At 37.8% G+C, this 20836-nt stretch overlaps 1 protein-coding gene and 1 non-coding gene across 3 annotated transcripts in view; one reads left to right on the top strand and one right to left on the bottom strand.

Moving 5' to 3' along the window:
* The window catches only part of nmo (serine/threonine-protein kinase nemo), a 55987-nt gene that overhangs the window by 17171 nt on the left and 17980 nt on the right, over positions 1-20836 (top strand). The window lies entirely within an intron of this gene.
* On the bottom strand, positions 17652-17724 carry TRNAA-AGC (transfer RNA alanine (anticodon AGC)). The gene has a single exon. It is a non-coding gene; the product is annotated as a tRNA-Ala (tRNA).

The raw sequence follows: 20836 nt of genomic DNA, 5'->3' as shown, positions 1-20836 counted from the left end.
AAAAATCAACAAAATGCTAGGCAGTGTCAGTAGGGGCGTGGCATTGCCTCACTCATTCATTCTGGCCTGCCATCCATCAGTCGTCAGTCGTACCGTTAGTCAGTTAGTCATTCAGTCAGTTGCTCTAATGTCCTTCAAGCGTTTGCCAACGTGCTCATGCATATTTACAAAAAAAAAAAATAAAAATCAAACTAGAAAATGTGCCACACCCACCAGACCGGGTCCACTACTGGGATTTGCTTCCCCAGCCCCACCACAGCTTCAGCTCTTGTCTCCGAGGGGAGCTGCATAAATTTCCAGCACTGCGCATTCCTTTTATTTGCTTGACAAATTTTTCTTGTTGACTTTTCTGCAAACTTTTTGGGTTTCTGCAGAGCTCTTTGGGGTTTTTTTTGGGGGGCCCGAGTCTGGGGGCTCTGTACTTGGTATATTTTATTTGATTGAATTGAGTTTTGTTTCGAACTTGAGACCATTTGAAGTGTTTAGCCGCAGTAGTATCTAGATATTTAATATATAGTACCATTTACTAACTATTTCCCATTTTTTTCTCTTCTCTTTCCAGGTAAGAATAATTAAAACTAGCAGAAGCTTCTTAATACCCCAAACCCAGCACTTGACCCCAAAACAATTCAAGTGAGTCATGGAACAGTGCCCAGTTATTCGCCAACGCGAAAAGATCTCTAAAGTTAAAGTTGAATATACTCCCAGATGCGTGTGTGTCTCATTAAAATGATATAGTCAGAGACGCCTCTAGAGGGTGGTGGTGGTGGTGGTGGGATTTTCTGGCCAAAGACCAGGCCAGTGTATAAAAGCCACAATAAAAGTTGAAAATTAATTTCCGAGCGCCACATTTAGCTGTCGTTGACTTTTACGCGCTGTTGAGCCACCAACCAAACCCCAGCCAACCATCAAAATAGCTACAACAACAACATGAACATAGCAGTAGCTAGTCTGTCTATCTATGTATCTGTATCTTTTTATCTATGCAAAAAAAAATTTAAATAACATAGAGAATGTGAATATTTTAATTGCAAATGCAAGAAAAATTTGTGAAACTAGCTGCAAAAAACGCATAAAGGCTCATCTTTGAAAGTCTATCCAGAGGGGTTACCCACTCAAGTTTAATTGCCTTGACAACAAGCCGGGCTAGCCAACCAGCCAGCCAGCTAGCTAGCTACTTTATCCCCCAAAGAGTTACCCCTTTTTTACGCAAACTTTTAATGCCATTTTGATATCAGAAGAAAAAAAAGAAAGTCAACATAAATTATATTTTTAATTAGATAGAGGTGTCTGTGTATCTAGGTGTGTGTTTGTTTAATAAACATATTTTATGACAATATTGTATGGCACTGACCCTGCCCGGCTATTGTAAATTTAATTAGTAACTGGTCAAGCTAATTGGCTAAAAATGGAAATGAATTAAATGGCAAATGAAGAGAGAAGCAGGTTCGTTGAACTAAAAAGAGGGTAATGAATGTTAGAAATGTCTAATATAAATTATTAAACAAATATTTAATCAACAGTGAGCTTTAATATCAGCCCAGTCTGTTTCCAGTTAAACCTTTTTCCTGATTAATGAGTACTTCCACCAAACAAAACTCTAAAGAAAACTCCACATAAACCACCTGAATTTAAAATCTTGATTAACTTTTCAAGGAGTGCAACAAAAGACTGCAAATTCTTGCAACTTTTGGTCAGCAGCTGTGCTACAATAGACTGCAACTGGAAAAATTATGTTTATTACAAGCCTCATAGCAGCAGCTGATGATGTTGATGAATCATAGAGTCGAGACCCTGGAGCCAACAATGCCCACATAATTGCCACTGAGAGCTTTGATAATAGTTGCCTTTGCATAGAATTATACAGACTATGATATCTTTGAGTGGTTTCCCAAAGACCCAAGCACAGACACAAGCACCACCGTGTCAGTTTCGTGTCACTGCCTTTGCATTGACAGGCCGATAAGTTTTATGGGTCACCCAGCACCACACAAGACCCCAAAAATGTGTCTACATCTGTGTTGTGCAAAGCCCAGCCTATCCCTTCTCCCATTATATTGTGTATGTAGATCTCTTGGCACATAAATAAGTTTTCAAGTTTTTAGTTTCAATTGAGCTGTTTTCGGCTTTCAGTTGCGACAGCTGCTGACCATTTCCAGCAAAATCACTTAGCCCCCGAGATTGAGACACCTTTTCCATCAATCTGGACTCTCTGAAGCCTTTTTCAAATCAATCAACGCCTCTTGGCTTTTCAGCTGCCTAATTTGCTTTTGGAGGCCTTTTATGAAGAAACTTTGATTAATGACAAGTCTGGAGTGGGTGGAGGTGGAATCGGATGAGAATTGAGGAAGATATAGCGATCCCAGTGGGCCCTATAGGGGAAAACCCCATTTTCAAGGGATCCCATCAGAAAAATTGGACAAAAAATCTGAAAAATATTTTGTCTCAGGATTTTGATGCAGAATGATGGAGAATCGATCCAGAAATCGTTTGAGGTACTCTGTTTGGAAATCGGATAAGAATTGGGGAAGATATAGCCATCGCAGTGGGCTCTATAGGAGAAAACCCCATTTTCAAGGGATCTCCACGAAAAATGGACAAAAAATCTAAAAAATATTTTGTCTCAGGATTTTGATGCAGAATGATGGAGAATCGATCCAGAAATCGTTTGAGGTACTCCGTTTGGGAATCGGATGAGAATTGGGAAAGATATAGGCATCGCAGTGGGCCATATAGGGGAAAACCCCATTTTCAAGGGATCCATCAGGAAAAATTAAGAAAAAATCTGAAAAATATTTTGTCTCAGGATTTTGATGCAGAACGGTGGAGAATCGATATAGAAATCGTTTAAGATACTCCACTTGAGAATCGGATGAGAATTGGCGAAGATATAGCCATCGCAGTGGGCCCTATAGGGGAAAACCCCATTTCAAGGGATCCCATCACGAAAAATGGACAAAAAATTTGAAAAATATTTTGTTTCAGGATTTTGATGCAGAATGACGGAGAATCGATCTAGAAATCGTTTAAGATACTCCACTTGAGAATCGGATGAGAATTGGGGAAGATATAGCCATCGCAGTGGGCCCTATAGGGGAAAACCATATAAGTCTAGATTAGTCTGTCGTTACCAAGAAATTCAACTTCATTTAAGTGCATCTCTAATCAAAAAACCTAAAACCAAGTTCTAGTCACAATTTGCATAATTTTTAGCGTTTAAATCCAAAGTGTATTTTTTTTAGCGTGTAAGTACTTTATATTTTTTTGTCAACGCTTCAGATTGGTGGGACAAGAAGTGAGGCACTGCAGCCTAAGCTCAAGAGGAAGGCGGGCCGAGCGGAGCTTGTTGGTTGTCTTGAAGTAGGTTAGTGGCACAAATCGCGAGCTGTCTGTTGACTTGCTGCCTGCTGCCGCAACGTGACTTTGCAGCGTCGATGCCTCGGCTGACGTCGCTGTCGTTGGCAGTGCTGGCAGTGCCACTGCCTGCATTTGTTGCATGAAGTAAAATTTATTTACATTTTGTGCAGTTAACATTTTCTGCAGCTGCCACAAAAAAAAAACTTAAAACCAAAAAACAAAAGTTGAAAAATTTTAACAGCAAATATTTTTGATTTGACATTTGTGATGTATTTTGTTTTTTTGTGATTTTTCTGTTGGTTTTTCTTCAATTTTTGTTTATTTATTGCTCATTGAATTCCTTTTTTTTTTGTTCGTTGTTCTCTTGAAGGTTGTTTACTTTTTTATAATTAGCCAATATTTATCACTGGAAGTTTGTCATGTTTTTTCGCTTTTTTTTTGGGGTATTTGTTGTGTTCTTCTAGATTGCCAAATCAGATTTCCGTTTTTCTCGCCACGAGTAGGTGTCTCCGTATTCTAGTGATTCGTAGGTGCGGCTTAAACATTTCGGTTAATTAAAGTACAAACAATGCAATTAGCTTTTTGTCTACGCCATTGATAGCCATCGCTGACTCTGAATTGAGTTTTGTTTTGCCACTAATTTGCATAAAATTGCAGTTAACACCTCTTTTGGGGTGTGTTTCCAGGTGGGTGGTGCGGGGTGTGGCCTTGCCATCTGGTGGATTTAAGACAACTGAACGTTTTGGTCAGCCGGCAATTCAATTTTGTCTTTAATTTCATTATAAATTGTAGCTGCTGTTCTTAAACGAGAGGTGCACACACAAAGCAAATAATTATTGCCAAAGTCGTTGGGATAAATTGGAAAATTAAAGGTGGTTTTGGGTGATAATTGATGTTAAGATTTAAGGTCTCAATTAGCTTAGAATTCAAAACAGGATTCTAGAAAATTTAGCAAGAATCTGGAAGCAATTAAACAATATTTTAATGAAAAAGCATGCTTTGAAAGCATCAAAAGCAAATAATTAAGCCCAAAAAAAGATAATGATAGTGTTCAAATTAAAGAAGTTATGACCAAAATAAGTTTGCATTTCCGTTGCACTTTTAATGTTTTCAAGTATTTCTTTTCTCAAATCAAAAAATTTACAATAACCTAGAAAAAATTAAATATTTTTGCTTAAAAGCATGCTTTTAAAGCATTTTCGTTGCACTTCTAATGCTTTCAAGTATAGATAGCGTGCCTGTGTGTGTGTCCTACTTTGACTTTTCTACCCTTTTGCCCATTTTAATTTCCTGAAATATCTCCTGAGATTTCTTTATTTCGATTTCTTGTCGGCTTCTGGTGCTGCAATAAAGTCGAAAAAACAAACAAATAGCAAAAGTAGGAATAATAAACAAAATGCAGTCAGTAAAGAGAGTGTGTATGCTGGTGTGTGTGTGGATAAACATTCGCTTTAGTCACCCCTTTTATCCGCCGCCCATGTCTTTGGCTTTTTCCTCCTCTGTTTCTTTGAACTCAACTTTGGTACGCTTTTCTTTCTTTTTGCCTTACTTTATAATTTTTCCAACTTTTGACCCAGTTTTTTTTTTCCAACATTTTCCTTCTCCATGCGCCAGACAGTCGGGAATATGCCTCCCTCCCAAGCCACCCACCTGCACTTCCACCCCACTCCCTAGTTGTACTCCCGTGAAGCCAAACAGAAAAATGTTCGTTTAAGAACTTTACACAACTTTTAATTCAAATTGGAACGCAATGGAAATGCTTTAAAAGCCAGCCCGGTCGCCAGTTATTACAATAAATTCTAGAAAATCGAAGTAAATAAAACAAAAAGCAAGCATACTGGCTCACGTTTTTGTGTCATGTGCATAAATATTGAAAAAAAAAAATGCAAAAGCATAGCGACAGACACTGACAGATGAGGGTGCTGGCATGAGGGGGACTACAACCTCAGCTGTGACGCTCAGATAGATTTTCAGACACTAGAAAAAAAAGGCTATCAATTCTGCTTTTAGAAGACTAATTCTATTATTTCTTAAAGCACTTTTTCTTTCTCTGTAAAATAATCTATTTAAAAGGAGAAAAGTGTGCTGATGAATAAGCAAACTAGTTGCCAACTGTGGCTATACAGATTCAGTGCCTGAATATTAAAAGGAAATATTCTAAATGTGCATTAAATGGGAAAGCAAGAAATTCTGCTTTCCTCTCCTGATTAAAGAACATGATTACCAATAAACCAGTGGCATTTAATGGATCTAGTTATGGTAATTCAGGCAAAAATATATAAAACCTAAATTAGTCATAATAGAATACCAGTTTTTTATTTGCAATTACCAAGAAAGGAAATCCGTTAAAGAAAGTTGAAGGAAATGGCAATTAAATAGATAACTTTAAACTCAAGATTTAATAAAAAAAAAATAAAATACTTGTTTAAGGCTAAAGCTATTATTTCCTAATTATACTATTCTATACCCAAGACTGTGTTCTTTTCGTTGTTGAAAAGCCAACCAAATAGAAAGGTCATCGCGAATTAAACTCAAAGAACTCTCTGAAGCCTCTCAAGCATTTCCAGCAACGCTAATTATGATTGCCCTTCAGTGAACGAGAACGAGATACCAGCAGAAGACCATTGGACCATTGGAGTTTAACCTTTAAGGGCCTGGGACTAGAAGACAGACCCCCAGCTAACCATTTTTTTGAAAAATTATAAACAAAGTTGAAATGGAAATCAATTAGCTATTAATAATAATACGACAGGCAATATCATTAAGACACGAATACCCCACAGGCTTTACAGTATATACTATATATAGGTATATATTTTTTAAAATTTTTACATTTCCAGTTAAGGAATCTTGAAAGTTTTTGGGGAGGAAAGAAAAGTATCAAAGTTCAATCAAACTTTCAATTAGCAGTAAAACTTAATGCTGATGGAGAAAAGCTGAGAGATGCCTGTGGGAAAATGCAAATGCGAGGAGCTTCAAAATCTCAATGATAATCAAGTATATAGTTGTTGTGTGGGGGGCTGTTGTGGGCGTTTATTTTGACAGAAAGTGAAGTGAAGTGGTGACTGGAAAACCGGGTTTTTAAAGAATAATACTCATTTTCAATTTAATTTGTGAAACAAAACTGATTGCTTTAATTTAATCATTAAGTTGATTGACGACAGATCCATAGATTAAACTTGAGGCGAGCTAAGAAGAGTTAGCACCTAGTCCCCCTGCCTGCCTATCTTAGACTAGTCTGCTCTTCAGTTTCCAATTTTCATTTGAGGATTTGGCACGCAATGCGCCATGACAACGACAACTACTCCACGACAACGACAACGAGGAGCTAGACAACGACAAGTGTCATTATATCAAGTGACTTCCTTTTTGTACCAATGCTGCAGTAGTCTTGGCCTGGCCTAAACCTCCTCCTATCTCCCTCTTTCCGTGATGTCAGCTTGGGTTTTGAATGGCTTATGCGGCTAGCATCTCAAGCTCAGCTTGGTTTTGGTCCATCTCCTGCAGATATAGCCTCCTCCTTACACTACCCTGTTTCTGATGTCTCTGAAGTGTTGTTCGATTTTACATTATTGGCTCTGTGTCTCTGTTTTTGTAGTTTTTGACGTAGTTTTGCTTATGCATTTCCCGAGAAAAGCTTTTTTCCTTCAAGCTGCTGCTGTGTGACGTTCTTCTTGGCCATAAATAGAGATGGATTTGTTTACGGCTTAGCAGGCTGGTAGATAAATAATAGAAATAACCAGAAATCCAGGGGAATTCTTTTGGATTTTCAAGGCTTTAAATGACAAGATTTTGTGGAAAGTTTTAAGAGGAAAACGGTTCATATTTAAGACCTAGTCCAAGTCTTAACCCCTTGTTTGTGGCACATTCCCTTCCACTAATCAGCAGGTCACCAATAGACAGCATTAACCCCTGCAACTCACTATATTACTCCTTCATTTTTTTGCAAACATTTTTATTATTTTTTTTTGCAACAGAAGCTACAAGTGAGGCATTCAGCTGTGCCGCTTGGCTTGCTCCACTGGCCACATTTTTATTTGTGACGAGAGTCGAGTCGAGTGGCAGCCAGTCTGGTGGAGGCAACTCCAGCCAGTCTATAGTTTCTTCAGTCTTCTGTCAATTACCCTACAAACCTCTAGCTGCAGAGAGCTCTAGCAACAACCATTGCAATATCCATAGTAGTCTTCAACATCAATATTAACGGCAACGGCAGTGGCAGCAACTCAGCTGATTGTCTTTCATAATCGTGGTTATGCGAAGGCTTTGGTGGGTGAAAGATGCCTACTTTTATACCCTAACTGGGGGGTATTTATCTTTCTTTAATACTCTGAGGTTTTTGGTTTAAAAATTGAGTTAGAGTATTAAGATTTTCTATTGGTTTGGAACTGTCTTTTGAGGAGGTGTGGTTGCCTTTGGGTGACTCAATGCCCCAAGTGCCCCACCATCCTGCCTCTGTTTCTTGCCTCTGTGGCCTGCAGCTGCGCCAAAGTTCAAGTGTTGTTGCCTTTTTTCTCACTTTGGCTTAATGCCTTGTGTTGTCATGGCTTGGTTGGTTTTTCATTCTTTTTTTTGTCATTTTGCAGGTGTGTGTCTTTTTATTTTTCTCACCTCTTAACTTATCATCAGTCTGGGATGTTTTTTTTTCTCATTTAGTGCTTCCGTTTAGTCTCTTTTTTTTTATAATTATTTGCATAAAAAAGAGCTATATGGCGATGAGAGACTTAAGGTCTTTATTTTATAGTCAGTATCTAAGAAAAAACCCTTCTTGTGGTCAGCTTCCATCTTTTTTATGATTTTTTGTGGTCAGCTCCTGTAAATTGCCACTAAAAGTGTTGAAGGCTTTGTCATTAAGAGCTACCTCCCTTCCCCTTCTCAGCTTGCTTTAATATGAATATTATATTAAATTGTGTATTATGTTTGCGGCTTTCACGGCTCTCGAATTACATGAGAAAGGAGGTGCCCAGCAAAGGAGCCAGACAACCGGAACCAGAACAGGATGTAGCTATTTTGCAGAGTATTCTGTTCTAAAGACAAATCAAGTATACGCCACCGGGTGGAATTCGCCTTAAATTTCAATTAGCCACAAACCCTGTGATTGAGTAATTGCCTTCCGCCAGAGACTCCTTTAGTCTTCTGGATAATTTTCCCTTTTGGCCCGGCTCTGTGGCTCAGCAATCAATAATTCTCTTTCTGAAAAGACTACCCGAAGCATTTCTCTTCTTCAATTGACAAATAGCTTAATTAAAATGCACAAACGCCCCAATAAATATGCAAGCAAGTACTACCAGCAAGGTAAAGGGTAAAAGAAAACCAGAGAACGATCATCGCTCAAGTTATACGCTCGATCAGTGCTTAATAATTGTCTATAATTTTAAGTTAATTTATTGGAAATGCTTTCAGCAACATGCTGTGCGTGTTGCAGCAACATGTTGCCAATATTATTGCCCATAGGCTATATGTGTGTGTGTAATCGAAACCAAGGCGAATCATTGATTTCCTGCGCATTTCATGAGCTTCGAAGACAGACCAAGTCTAAAGACTGTAGACTGCAGAGAGTATGTATTTAAGAAGAACGAAGAGCGAAGAAATCGGACGACGCATCGATTTCACACTCCTTAAAGTTTGTACAGATATTCTATAGAACTTTAGATACCCTTCAAAGAAAAGAAGACCTTTAGTTCTTAGGATGGTACTCACCAGGTATCTTTCTTGTCTTTAACCATTCTGACTCATGAATTCTTACTTGTTTTTTAGACGATTTGCTGAACTGGTTCTCAGCTTCTGCTGCTGCCCTGCCCGGTCTTGGCCCCCTTTTCTGCTGCATCATTCGACAATGTTTAGTCTGGTTTTTGTTTCACTTTTTCTACCCCTCCCCCTCCTAAGAGTCACATGTGAGACCTGCCCCTCTGTCCCTAGCCTTCCACATGGAAGTAGAAACTAAAAATTCATTGAACTTTCGCATGAAAATGCTCTCAAGGTTATCAACTTTAGGCCTGTCCAAGTCCAACTGTTGGCCAGTCCGATTCCCCGATCTCAACACACACACACAGAGTAACTCTGGGCAAGTTCTCTGTTAAACTATAGTTTTGGGTTTATTCAACTCGATGGTGGCAACTGGAGACTGAAGCCTGGAGTCTGTGGCTAAATGTGCCCCAAGCCCTCATACCGCAGGCCACCTGTGGTCCCCCCCGTCCCGGCCTTGACTAGCCTGGAGACACGCCCCCTTTGGACCTGTGTGTGGTTATGGTTCGTTTTAGTGTTTTTATTGTTCTATAATTTGTGGGTATATTTATTTTAATGGGCTTAAGTTCTTAGCTTAAAGTGTGATAATTTCTGAGGAATTCCCCAAGGAGTTTGGTTTTAAATTTTATATTTAATTCTTTATTTATTTTCAGACTTTTTTTTCTGAAAATCTACATAATATTACGCATACGCCCTGTAACTCATTGATAGCCTGGGGGGCTGTTCCCCATCATATGTCGCTTATCTGGAAACACATGTGTTTTATTTTCTGTTTTGATTTAAGACTTTATTTTTATTAGAAAATTTTATCAAAATATTTCACACATTTGTAACTCAACGTTTGAAGATAAAAGACAATTTAGATGCCTCTTTGAAGAATGTGAAATTACACAATTATTGTTCAGCATGTGAGTAATAAAAATAAAAGTCTGGCCTGCTCAGCAACCTAATTACATGGCCAACAACGTTTCAGTTGGCTGGTCCCCAGACCCCTGAATTTTCCCTATTTCTCTAACTTATTTCTGCCGCCCCTTTTCCTGTCGGAGGAGTAACTATTGCGTGTCAGTTGTGTTGACTGACGACGACGACTTGTCTTCCCTCTGGCTATAGTCATGCCCCTGCCTGGTTGCATTTCCTTGCATCGATTTTAAATGCCAAACACGTTTGCGGTTTACCCACGAAAACTACAAAAACTAAAATCTAAAAAAAAACTCTGAAGAAAGAATGAGAAAAAACTGACAAGTTGAAATAAAGAAAAACCTTAAGCAGGTGATTTCCGCTTCTAAGGTCTGGGTTCTATGCAAAGTAGGAGAACTATGGAAAAATTACTAGAAGTTCAAAGTTTTTGTCTTCTTGGAGGATTTGTATTTTAAATTTTAAAAGAAAGTCTCTATTTGAATTATTTTTTTTTACTTTGTGAGTGTTTTTGAGGAAGTTTCTTAGCCCTCGAGCAACAATTATGTTTCCCTACGTTCTAATTGTTGGTTCTCTAGAACCCCCTTTCTAGAACCCTCCATCTCCAGAACCCTTTTGGCATACATCCGTTTCCTTTAATTTCCTTTTATTTTTGTAACCAAAAGCAAGTCAAAGTTTGTCATCAGAGCGAGTTTCTGTGTCATTTGCTGGCTTGTGAAAATAGTTGAAACAGGAAACGATGTAATAAACATTGCCATCAACGTACATAAGCTCTGAAAGGCAGAAAAGCAGGTGTAGTCGAGGTGAAGACCTGTTCTTCATTATTAAAGGAAAAGTATGTATATAAGGCTGAGTGTTTGAGGCGTGGGAGTTGGAGCTATAACCTAATCAAAACTAATCAACAGTCAAACAACGGCCATAAAAGTGATTGGCGACTGTTGTTTGATGTTTGTGATGATTATTTGGGGTCATTCCACCAATAAAAGCCAATCAAATCGAGTGAAATTGGTGCTTAATTAGCCGAGGGTCATTCGGCATGCAAATTGCAATCAATGTCCGATGCTTGTCCATTGATCTCCAAATATCTAATTTGCAATTAATCACCGTAATTGTCGCTGGAATCAGGATGCAGGATGTACTTTTATTGATTTTTTCTCTCATTTTTAATGTCGCTTCTGGCAAATGCATTTTATTTGTAACCTGTCAGTAGTATGTTTTTTTTTCGCAACTTAATTGATGAGTTTCCAAGAAACACTCAGAGAAACATGTGTGGGAGTAATGCATTCAAGACTTAATTCAAGGAACTAACTTCCTAATCAAGCCAGTTTAATAATTCTTGGCACTATATCCACACTTGGCAATCATTTAACTCTATATTTTCAAAGAACTGGTTTTATTTATAAGCTGGTGCATAAATTATGAATAAAACCTGCACTTGTCTGGACTTCAATCGAGTATGCGAATTATTTATGATACTTGCCGAATGATTTGCTGCCAAATAAAATTGCGAAAATGATGTTGTCGACTTACTTAACACTGCTTTTCATGAGTGCTTTCCTCCAAAGATATATATACAATTATTGATTAATTTTATATCCTCTCTCTCTTCTCGTTGCAGGTAAGCAAAAATACTTGTTTCCATTTCGAATTTATTTTGGGTAGTGGTGGGTAAGTTTATTTTTGGGGGCTGGACATAAAAATTGAATCGAAAATTGAACGAGTTTCCTTCACATGGCGGTGTGAGAACTACAGCAGATGGAATAAAAAGTGTTATAAAGTTACAAAGTTTTAAATGCAATTGACCTTTTTCCCACTTGAAAATTTAATTGGCTTAAAGGCTACCTAATTACTCACCTGTTTTTAAAGTGTGTCAGGATGCCCTTACGATAGAAACCAACCTCAGGAAAAATCAAGGCTAGTAGTAGTAGTATAGGGACTGTTGGAGAAAGCAATGGGAGGTAGAAAATGCTTTATTTCGTGTCATGGCTGGGGCATGGGATTATGATGAACAACAAAAGAAAGCATGACTGAATAAAAGGAATGTGGCCAACATGAAAAATAAAAAAAATACAAAAAATAAGTAATAAGTGACAAAAGCCGCCCTGGGAAATGTACAAGACAAAGTAAAGAACAGCAACAGAAGCACAGAAGAAAAGAACTCTGTCAACGTCAACGTTGTAATTTAGCGTTGTAATTTTGTTTTTATTATTTTTGTTGGCTTTGGTGCAGCAGCTGCCTTTGTCAAGGTTGCCATTTGTATCTTTTATACATATACATTTTTTTATACATACATAAAGACTGCAGTTGTAGGGCCAACAGACCCTAAAATGCCAAGAAAAATAAAGAAAACTTGGTATTTGTAAAAAATAAGCAAGTTAGGAGGGCTAAAGCAAAGCTTTTCGATGATTGATACCCGGTACTCTGCTCTTTTAGCATATAAGGCTTAATATAACATTCTGTTTTGAATCTCCCACCATTTATTGACACTCTCCACCTTCCCAAATAAAAGCCATTAGCAGCACTTTTCTAGACGTTACTTTTCCCCCCTATTTAGCGATAAGGCCGAGACCGAGTGATAGAAAACAGCAACAAAAACAAAGTTCATTGCTCTGAAAGTTTCTATGTGTCCACACTTGAAACAAAAAATAATCAAAATGAAATTAGTCACTTGACATTGGTTGGACAAATAAACGTCTGTCAGTTGGATGGATTATTGTGTTGGCTTGCCCTAGAAATGAGATTCGAGATATGGGGAAGGGAATTAAATAAATGTAACTTGGTTTGGATAGATAAGATATAGGGTAGCATAAAAAGGTTTGAGAATAGAGATAAAGAAAACAAGAAGCTATTCTTGAAATCAGGCTTTATTTAAATATGTTCTATATATTAACTATACTATATAATAGATCTTAAGAGATAGTTTCTAAACTCAAGAAAAACCCGTATTTCATAATATTCTAAAGACGTCATATCCGCTTTCTAGAAATATATAGTTATTTTTATCTGTATATATATGTATAGTTATAGTCTTGTACTAAATCTTGGCTATATTTTTTGTTAGCTAAATATTTGAAATTTTTTAATCTCTATTGTCTTGACACCATAATTGCTGATTTTGTGGTTGCCAGGTGGGACTTTACTTCCATAATGAGTTCAAATTTTGCGTCATATTTTTTATTCATTTATTTCCTGGCGATTCCCAGGCTTTAAGTTAATAAACCTCCACCCACCCACACATGTCATTGACTTAATACGACTGAGTGTGTCTGTTTAGGGTCATAAATTGTGACTTTATTTTTAAATAGACACGAAACCTAAATATACATTTCGAATAAAATGGCCAAGATGCGAATTTCGCGATGCGTTGCTTTAACGATTATTATATTAGCCTGGTTTTATGTTTCCAATTTTGATGGGTATTTTATGCATTTCTATTAGATATATCTGAAAAAAAATAAAAGTTTACTTGGAAACCGAAGGAGGTCGTACCCGCCCACATGCCAAGGTCTGGTTTCCACCTTTTTTTTTTCGTTCTTTTCTTTATTTTTTCTTTAAAAAAAATTTACACTTGACACAATTCTCTTGTCGTTGAAATTTTTAATAGTTTAAAAATAAAATTTGCCGTTTTCTGCCAATAAAAGGGGGCGGGTGGGTTAGTCACAGAGCCGTGGCTAGGTATGGGGGGGAGAGACGTGCAAAGAGAGAGAGCATAAAATTAAAATTAGGCACGAAAGTGTCTCATCCTCTTCATCACCAGCAAGCAGGCGCTCCCCTTCTCGCTTGCTCCCATGGCCCACCGACCACATGGCGTCAGCTTGGCAGGGGAGCGAATACCTCGCGTGCAAGCGAGATGGGGCTAGCCAACTTGGGCAAGGTCATTAAACCACACAAATACATACATACAATATGGGGGGAGAGCCAAAAAGCAAAGCAAGAGCGTAGCCAGAAAAGGCAGGCACTAGTATTGTTGTTGTTGTTGAATCGTCATCAGTGGGGTCGGCTGCTTGCTCAGCTGTTTGTGGTTTGTAGCTTACTGTTAGTGTTGTTGTTATTGTTGCTGTTGCCCCTGGCTTTTTTGCATTTGCATTTTGTGTTTTGCTTTACATTTCCGCTTGCCAATGCATTTCCCTCCCTCTCCCACTCACACACACTTATACGCATATAAACTGGATTTGAAACAATAACAATTGCAGAGGCTTTTTGCGGATTTTTGTTCTTTATTTTGTTTGCATTCCAAAGTACAGTGGTTTAAGAAAATAAATAAATATTGAGGTAGGAGCTTAGGGCCTAAAGCTATTTTAACGGGTGCTTAGTACTAAGGCCATTTAATGGCTTCTAAAGTTAAAAGGTTTTCAAAGGTTTAGTTAATGGTAGTTAATATTTTTTGCAATAAAATAGTACACTTTTGTGCACCCACTGTACTGCTACTAGAGTGTGTAATTAACACGCCCACTCACTCCCACTGCTTCTGCCCTTCTTTTTTTTTTTTTTTTAGCTTTGGCCTCAAAGCTGATTTGCATTTGGCTTTGCTGCCTCGTTTTTTTTTTTTTTACATTTTCTTAATTTATGCATTTTTAAACATGTTGTGTGTCTGCCACTTGGCTCTTCCTCAGTTGTGACACTATTTTCCAGTTTCTGGTGTGGGAAAATATTCACAAAAAACATGTCTTTTTTTTTTTGCAAAAATATATATATTTTTTTTTTGGCAAGGGATTAAGAAGCTGATTAATTTACTGATAAATTGTGGGGTCTACGATGAGCTCATAGATCCAATCTGAAGTTAACAAGTTTTGATTGGAATTTATGTGAGAAAGGAAATCAGATTCTATCCAATTTAAATATACTTCTGTTGGGCAAATTTCATATTAAATATTATTGGGCTTATTGCGTCAGTTGCAACACTAAACTGTCGACTGGCTCTGACTCAGACCCATATCACACCCAGACTGGGTGATTAATCAACCCAATTATATGCAGATAGTGACCAGAAACATTTGTTCGACAAACGGCCAGGTCGAAACATATGCTAATACAGATTTTTTCCCCAGCTGGAAGATGTTTTAATCTGGTATTTAAATAAATTGGATACGATGAGAAAATCAGTTGCCAAATTCCTTATGGCCCAAAACCGATTACCAAATAAGAGTCATTGTGTGTGTGTTTGTGTTGTCAGACAAGAGGCGTATGCGTAATATTAAAAAGAAAAATTTTAAACCAACTGCGTTTTGGGCTTTTCTAAGGTCTTTATTATTATTTTTATTTATTTATTATTTCTTTAAAACAATTCCAACTAGAATTTTAACAATAATATAAAAACATTATCTCAGCAAACACAAAAAAATGTTCCGCCTGAAGGTCTAAAATGGTTTGGATAAAACAATGAGTGCCAAGAAAACAAAAAAAAAATGCAAATATTTTTACCAGTAAAATTACATCAAAACAAAGCCAACGGCATAAAAATAAAGTAACCAAACTCCCACACACACAAAAAATGATAAAAATATCAAAAATAAAGTTAAAAAGTATAAATACAACTGCGTGGGCAGCACCAGTGACTCTGGAATGTGGAATTAAAACAATTTCTCCAGAGAAAAGCCCAGCAGGCATTTAATGCGAAAATTGCGATGAAAACAAGGCAATTTAATTTCAAATTTCAGGCTTTTCTTTAACTTAAGGGAGTATCTTTTTTTTCGTGCGACCTAATTTTAGTTTCAAGAGGAAATGTTTTAATTGGTGAGTCAGTATTCAGATTACATATATATCTCATATACGAGTATATATGTATAATGAGTTTAAAGCAAGTTCCAAGCTGTTTTAAAGCAATTTGTGGTTGCTTCCTTTTTGTCTTTTTTGGTTAATCATTAAGCAGCTGTTGCTCATCAGATGTTGCTTCTGCTCCTGCTGTTGGATGTTGGATGTTCCTGTTGTTGGCTGTTGCATTCAATCATCAATCAAAATTTTGTGCTGTGCGTGCAAGAAAAAAAAAGGAGACAAAGGCAGCCAGCCAGGCAGGAGTAACTGAACTGAAGGCTTTAATGATGCCAAAATGAGCAGCAAAAATGTGGCCAGGCTCAGGCTGAAGCCATCCATCCAGTCGTTCCTTTTTGCACTTTCGCACTGAATGCAATTGCACTGCAGGAGCCGCCACAGACGACTCTGCCAACCAGCAGAAGCAGTAAAATTGCATTGCTGGAGGCAAATGAGGAAATGCTCCTGCCTGGATGCCCATCCCAACCCATCCCATCCCTCCCTGTGGCTACACTTTGACTAATCCATCAACAAATGAGGCTGCCGGGTATATAGCACGCATAACGAGCGAGACAGCCAGGCAGCTAGGCAGCCATGGGGCCCATGGTTGGGAAAAATTGCAATAAAAACGTTCCATACCTTCGTTTCTCACCCAAACCATTTGGTCACTTACCCTTCTAGAGATGCGCTGGCTGGCTGTTCAAGTGGCTTGGCCATCTCGGATCTTGGCCCGAAAAACAGCAGGATGGAGAGAATACCATCCTATATATATATCTCCCTTTTTTTCATTCTGGACTTTGTTGGCTAGATACTTGGCTCAAAAGTGGCTGCTGATGGCTTGCTATCTATCTCCTGCCACGCCCCCTGTTCTGCGCCCTCTTTTTCCCGCTGCGCATTGATGTGCAAAGTTTTTATGACGCATTCGTGATTTCTCTTTTTCCGTTTGCCTTTTTCCTACCCCTCCTAACCCCCCTCTGCTTTTTATCTTTTACATTTTTTTCGGTTCAATTTATTTTTTTTTTTTTTCATTTCATTTCCCTTTTTTTTAATGGTGCACTGCGTCCATTTTGATTTTAAGGTCTTTTGTCCTTGACTCAAGTGGTAATACGGAGAGGACTCTCAACAGAGCTGCGGTTTTTTATGATTTAACAGAAAAAGTTGAATCCTAGAGAGCCTGCAAATGATGATATGAAAGGACTTTAAAGAGAAACAAAAAGAAAAGGGGTTTTGGTTTTAAAATTAATATGTATATTGTATGTAACTGGGAATTATTCATTCACATTTCCGGCATTTAAATCATTAAACATTTATCAAAACGGGCATGTTTAAAATTTAATTTGAAGGTAGGAATTCATAATTAATGAAAAAAGGTTAAAAAACGATGATATTTCAGTATGATATTGTATGAAAAAATTTTTAAACTATTAAATAAATGTTCGAAAAAAATAATGATGATATGAAAGGACCTTTAAACAGAAACTGAGAGGAGGCAGGGCCTTTTTCATAATACATTTTTAGTAAAATTCAGGTATTTGGATTTTCTTTATTTAAATCATTCAATATTTGTTAAAAAAAAGGGTTGATTAAACTTCGAATTTTAAATCAGAAAGTCATAAATAATAAAAATATAGCATTGAAATTCATTAAAAGGAAGTAAGATTGATATTTTATTAGAATGTTATAATGAATTATAATAAATAATTGTATGAAATGAATAATAATGAATGAATAATAATAATTGTATAATGAATTATATTTTATAATAAGTACTATTTTAAAATGATTATTTGTAAAAGTAAAAGTTAATGAAAGTTAATCTAAAGAAATATTTATCATGTAAAAAGCTTAAAAAGAATAAGTAAAAAAATTTAACAAAAAACTTGAACTCTTGGAGATGCGGGGTATCGATCCCCGTACCTCTCACATGCTAAGCGAGCGCTCTACCATCTGAGCTACATCCCCATATAACGGCACCGCCGCCAAACCAAAACCCAAGAAAGCGAAACTATAGCAAGAGGTGTCGCTAGTTTGCTTTTGATTAGGTTTTTTTTTATAGTTTTGTATGGCTAGGGGGCGGGCTTATCTATAAATAAGTAGGAAGCATTATACAAAAGCTTTTTGAACTTGACTCTTTTTTATAACCTCACTATCACTATCTTTTCTTTATTTTTTCACTTTCCAACTCCCCTCTAATCACACTTCTTTACTCGATTAGATTAGTTATGCTCAAGTGTCTTCTTACATTTATGATTATCTAATTAATTACCCCGAAAAAAAGTAAGAAAAAAGAGAATATATTTATTACGTCATGTTGGGGGAAAGTGCTCTATTACAGGCTAATTAGGTAGCTGGAGCAAGGAAACTCTAGAGAGGCGCTGGGGAGATGACTACCACCGAGCCGAGTGAGTGCCTATTATAATATTTGTTGGGCGAATTTAGGTCACAACTTGTTTAGCTTGTCAGTTTCGCTGAACGTGTCGAACGTGTTTCTTTTTCGCCTCTCTCTCTCACTCTCTCTGTCTTCAAGCTACTCACCTTCTCTTTCTTAAGACCACAGAGCACAGCTGTTGTGTGAGTTAACTATTTGCAGCAGCTGTTGGCCATTTACTTTCAATATTGGCATGAAACTTTTTAGTCTTTGGGATTTCTTTCGGTTCTCTCTATATGGGTCACTCTGTGTGACGTCATTATCGAGTAATGCCAGATGCCAGTGGCCAGTTAATTTGATGTCCTGAAGGCAAATTGGCCACCGTTTGCGGTTTTAGTCTGATTAATGCCACAATTGACCGCAACAGATGTGGCCAAAAATTCAAGATGTGGAATTTCGAATCCACTGCAGATTTATCTTATGTAATATATTTTTTTTTTGGGAGAATAAACATTATTTCACACACATGTTACACCCATTACACGTGTGCCCAAACAAACAGAGTCATGATTAATCGCATTTACTAATCAATACAAATGTCACTCAAGCCATTTGACATTTGAGATTTGTGGCTGTAGCTTTGTGGTCGTATCCATTCGGTCGGGTATCTCCTGTGTCCCCAATTTTCCAGGCTTTGTTACTCATATTACGCATACGCCGGGTAGTCCCAGTGGCGCCCAACTTGGTGCTCAATTAGTGGGGCGCGTAAATTGCAAACTTTTCGACATGTCATGCAGGTACTGTCCAAAATCGAAAATATTTATCAAATGGTGTAAAAAAAATAAAAGATTTCTGGGCAAAAAAATATAAATTCCTTTACGGAGTTCACACTGTTTATCGCCAGCATTTTTCTTGTTTCCAAAGTATCAGCGGTATTTCAGCTAGGAATGCTAATTGACATCGCGTGCCGGAATAAATGTCATCAGCAACAATATGTACATATTTTTAGCCTAACAAATAACTGTAATGAGGTCAGTTAGGGGTTAATAGTGGGAGGGTGCTGGTCAGTTTACAGGAAATGGTATAATACAGGGTAAGGTTTCTTAAGGCCTTGATTGGGTGTTACATTTGGAACTACATATATACCTTTGAATTAAATTAAATGTTTAATAAAATTATATAATTTGAATAATGTCTGATGATGCTAATTGTATTATGACCTCAAAATGAGACAAACAGACCGCAAATATAATTTTAAATTATAATCAAAAATATGCTAAAAAGCAAGCTGGATGATGGCCATTGCTTGTTCCATGCATATTTAATAGACAGACATTTATTTGTTGATGTCCTGATGGCCATTCTTTCAGGCTCTTTTAAATTCCATGGACAGCATTATCTCTAGCGATTATCATTAAATAGATATCATTTGTCCATCATGACGGGCTATAAGCTTTAAAGAAAGCATTTCTGCCATAAGTAAGAAAAGTTACTCTTCATAAATTATTGATACCGAGCTGGGAGCTGGGCAAGTTATGCAATCGCAATCCTTTATCCTGACAGACCTACCTCAAGCCCAGAGCAAGATAAAGGATAAATCGTAGCATAACGTGGCTTATCAACAACGACCAGCCTTTCAGGCCGACATCCTAGGGGGTTTCTTTCTTTGTTAGGATAATGCCTAGGCAATCGCTAAAGGCTATACACTATATGGAGGGTGTGTGGGCTGAACGATAAAGTGGCAACTTCATTCAAATCGTTGTGGCATTGTTTGTGCCTCCAAGTATTGAAATTTATTAGAGCGGCGCCCCATCAATGATAGGGTTGTGCGCTGGGACTTGAGATGCCGAACACAAAGGAGCGTGCAGGGCTGGCCTTGAGCTGTCGGCTGCCTGGGCCGGGAAATCTGTAGATTATTAACAGCCTTCTTCTTCTGGGCCACATGGCACATATTTTATGCTCCATACTCCGACACACGTACAAAATCCTATTTTATTTTTGGGGAGCCATTTTTTCTTCCCAATTTGTCAGGGCAAGTGAAAGGGAAAGCGAGAGCTTGCGAGGAGCTATTAACTTATTAGTACAACGTGGCGTATGAGCAACTTGTTGAGAGAAAAGTCTCGGGAAAAACCTGAAAGAAAAGGGAGCGTGGGCACGAAACGAGGACGTGGCACAAAAAACAATGACAGCTTGTCATGCTCCTGGCCTGAGCTCCACCTGAAAATACACCCACACCCACACACACACACACTTGCGGAACATGACGCGCAAAAGTCGGCAACACTTTTTGTTTGTTCTGGCAAGGATATGCGGAAAAGGTAATATTGAATTTATGCCAAGTTATGATAGAGTATGAGAGGTTGTTTTTGAAAAAGAGTATATTTATACCCTTGCAGAGGGTATTATAATTTTGGTCAAAAGTGTGCAACGCAGTGAAGGAGACATCTCCGACCCTATAAAGTATATATATTCTTGATCAGGATCACCTCCTGAGTTGATATGAGCATGTCCGTCTGTCCGTCTGTCCGTCTGTCTGTCTGTTTCTACGCGAACTAGTCTCTCAGTTTTAAAGCTATCGACTTGAAACTTTGCACACACCCTTCTTTCCTTTGCACGCAGTATATAAGTCGGAACGGCCCGGATCGGCCGACTATATCCTATAGCTGCCATATAACTGATTGATCGGAAATGGTATAACTTCGGTGT

The sequence above is a fragment of the Drosophila bipectinata genome, chromosome 3L (genome assembly GCF_030179905.1).
Source record: "Drosophila bipectinata strain 14024-0381.07 chromosome 3L, DbipHiC1v2, whole genome shotgun sequence".
NCBI classification, from domain to species: Eukaryota; Metazoa; Arthropoda; class Insecta; order Diptera; family Drosophilidae; genus Drosophila; species Drosophila bipectinata.
This window is presented reverse-complemented; position numbering and strand designations above follow the sequence as displayed.